This window comes from Chiloscyllium plagiosum, chromosome 16 (assembly GCF_004010195.1).
Source record: "Chiloscyllium plagiosum isolate BGI_BamShark_2017 chromosome 16, ASM401019v2, whole genome shotgun sequence".
NCBI lineage: Eukaryota > Metazoa > Chordata > Chondrichthyes > Orectolobiformes > Hemiscylliidae > Chiloscyllium > Chiloscyllium plagiosum.
In genome coordinates, this window is record NC_057725.1 from 69,781,523 (window position 1) to 69,784,586 (window position 3,064).

General features: G+C 46.7%; 1 long non-coding RNA gene across 1 annotated transcript in view; it reads left to right on the forward strand.

Moving 5' to 3' along the window:
* The window catches only part of LOC122558006, a 21,066-nt gene that overhangs the window by 1,542 nt on the left and 16,460 nt on the right, over positions 1-3,064 (forward strand). Inside the window, exon 2 of the long non-coding RNA XR_006313999.1 lies at positions 319-479. This is a non-coding gene — a long non-coding RNA (uncharacterized LOC122558006). The remainder of the gene's footprint in view (positions 1-318; positions 480-3,064) is intronic.

The following is a 3,064-nucleotide window of genomic DNA, read 5'->3' on the forward strand; positions in this document are numbered from 1 at the left end:
TGCTCCCTTTCTCTCTCCCCTGCTCTCTCTCTCTTCCCACACCCCGCCTCCAACTTTTGCCTCCCCGGCCTCCTTCCTTTGCCTCCCCGGCCTCCTTCCTTTGCCTCGCTGGCCTCCTACCTCTCTCTCCCCTACCTGCTGCCTTTTTCTCCCTGCTCTCTCTCCATTTCCTCTCCCACTCTCTCTCCCAGTCTACCCTAGTCTCTTCTCTCCCCATCTTCCTTCTATCCCCTGTTTTTCTCTCTCTGCTTCTACCATATACAATATCTACACAATTAAGTATTATATACTCCCACTGATCCGTGTCTTGTCCTACAGTGGAGTTAAAGATTACTCATCCGATTGGTCAGATGACGACAGCCCGAGGAAGTATGTGTCGACTCTGTGCTCGGAGGATGAGGTGAAGGTAGCTGTGGTCCGGGTTCGAGCACTGTATGATTACACAGGGCAGGAGGCTGATGAGCTAAGCTTCTTGGCAGGTATTCACACACTAACACGCATTGGTCTTGTTCCGCAATGCTGCATGGCAAGCTCTAGGTGCTATGCATGTTTCCGTCATCTTCAATCCTGAGGAACCTGCTGTCCCTCCCCCAGCATCATGGGTATCCAAACATCCAGACAGTAGAGTGTTACAGTCATCCAACTACAATGTCCAAATAGAGAGACTGGCTGGTCCATGCTGTGGTTAGTTTCCATATAGACAGCACGCTGCTCCTCTGTCCTCTTCACCCTCTGCACATAGCACAAAAATGTTGTATAAGTGCACCAGACATCATGGCAACTTATGTGGCGATTGTAGAACATGTGGGGCCCCTTACTGTTTCTCGTATATATTAATGATTTAGACTTAGTGTGAGAGGCATTTTTGGGAAATATGCAAACAATACAAAAATTAGCTGAGCTGTTGATAGTAAAGAGGGTATTATTGATAGTTTCGTTGGGTGGATGGAAAAGTGGCAAATGGGATTCTATCAGAGAAATGTAAGATTATACGTTAACAAAGCATGGGAACATGGAATACCTGGAAGGTATTTGAGGTGGGTGGAGCTGTGAGAGACCGTGGAATCCTTCTCCATAGATCCCTGAAGGTGACGGGACATATGGTGAACGTAGAACAATACAGCGCAGAGCAGGCCCTTCGGCCCTTGATGTTGCGCCGACCCGTGAACTATTCTCAGATCGTCCCCCTACACTATCCCAAAATCATCCATGTGCTTATCTAAGGATTGTCGAAATCTCCCTAATGTGGCTGAGTTGACTACATTAGCAGGTAGTGCATTCCACGCCCTTACCACTTTCTGTGTAAAGAACCTGCCTCTGACATCTGTCTTAAATCTATCACCCCACAATTTGTAATTATGCCCCCTCATACAAGCTGATGTCATCATCCGAGGAAAAAGTCTTTCTCTGTCTAGGAGAAAGTGAGGACTGCAGGTGCTGGAGACCGAGCTTAAAAACGTGTTGCTGGAAAAGCGCAGCAGGTCAGGCAGCATCAAACATTTGATGCTGCTCTTTCTCTGTCTACCCTATCTAATCCTCTCTTGGCCGCCTTCTCTCCAATGAGAAGAGACCCAAGTATCTCAGCCTTTCCTCATAAGACCTTCCCTCCAGACCAGGCAACATCCTGGTAAATCTCCTCTGCACCTTTTCCAATGCTTCCACATCCTTCCTGAAATATGGGGACCAGAACTGTACACAATATTCCAAGTGTAGCTGCATCTGCGTTTTGTATAATTGCAGCATGATATTGCGGTTCCGGAACTCAATCCCTCTACCAATAAAACCTAACACACCGTATGCCTTCTTAACAGCACTATCCACCTGGGTGGCAACTTTCAGGGATCTATGTACATGGACTCCAAGATCCCTCAGCACATCCACACTACCAAGAATCTTTCCATTGACCTAGTACTCTGCCTTCCTGTTATTCTTCCCAAAGTGCATCACCTCACATTTAGCTGCATTGAACTCCATTTGCCACCTCTCAGCCCAATTCTGCAGTTTATCTAAGTCCCCCTGCAACCTGTAACATTCATACAAACTGTCCACCCTCCACTGACTTTAGTGTCCTGTGCAAATTTACTAATCCATCCACCTATGCCTGCGTCTAAGTCATTTATAAAAATGACAAACAGCAGTGGTCCCAAAACAGATCCTTGTGGCACACCACTAGTAACCGGATTCCAGGCTGAATATTTTCCATCAACCACCACTTGCTGCCTTTTTTCAGAAAGGCAGTTTCTAATCCAAACTGCTACATCACCCTCAATCCCATGCCTCTGCATTTTCTCTAACAGCCTACCATGTGGAACTTTATCAAAGGCTTTACTGAAGTCCATGTATACCACGTCAACTGCCCTACCCTCATCTACATGCTTGGTCACCTTCTCAAAAAACTCAGAGGTTTGTGAGACACGTCCTGCTCTGGATGAAACAGTGTTGACTATCTGAAATCAAATTGTTTCTTGCCAGATGATCATAAATCTTATCTCTTATAATCCTTTCCAAAATCTTTCCTACAACAGAAGTAAGGCTCACTGGTCAAGGGCACAACATTTGCAATCCTCCAGTCCTCGGGTACTAAACCCGTAGACAACAACGACTCAAATATCAAAGCCAGAGGCTCTGCTACCTCCTCCCTAACTTCCCAGAGAATCCTCGGATAAATCCCACCCGGCCCAGGGGACTTGTCTACTTTAACTCATAGAGATGTACAGCACGGAAACAGACCCTTCAGTCCAACCCGTCCATGCCGACCAGATATCCCATCTAAATCTAGTCCCACCTGTCAGCACCTGGCCCATATCCCTCCAAACCCTTCCTATTCATATACCCATCCAAATGCCTTTTAAATGTTGCAATTGTACCAGCCTCCACCACACCCTCTGGCAGCTCATTCCATACACGTACCACCCTCTGCGTGAAAAAGTTGCCCCTTAGGTCTCTTCTATATCTTTCCCTTCTCACCCTAAACCTATGCCCTCTAGTTCTGGACTCCCCGACCCCAGGGAAAAGACTTTGCCTGTTTACCCTATCCATGCTCCTCATAATTTTGTAAACCTCT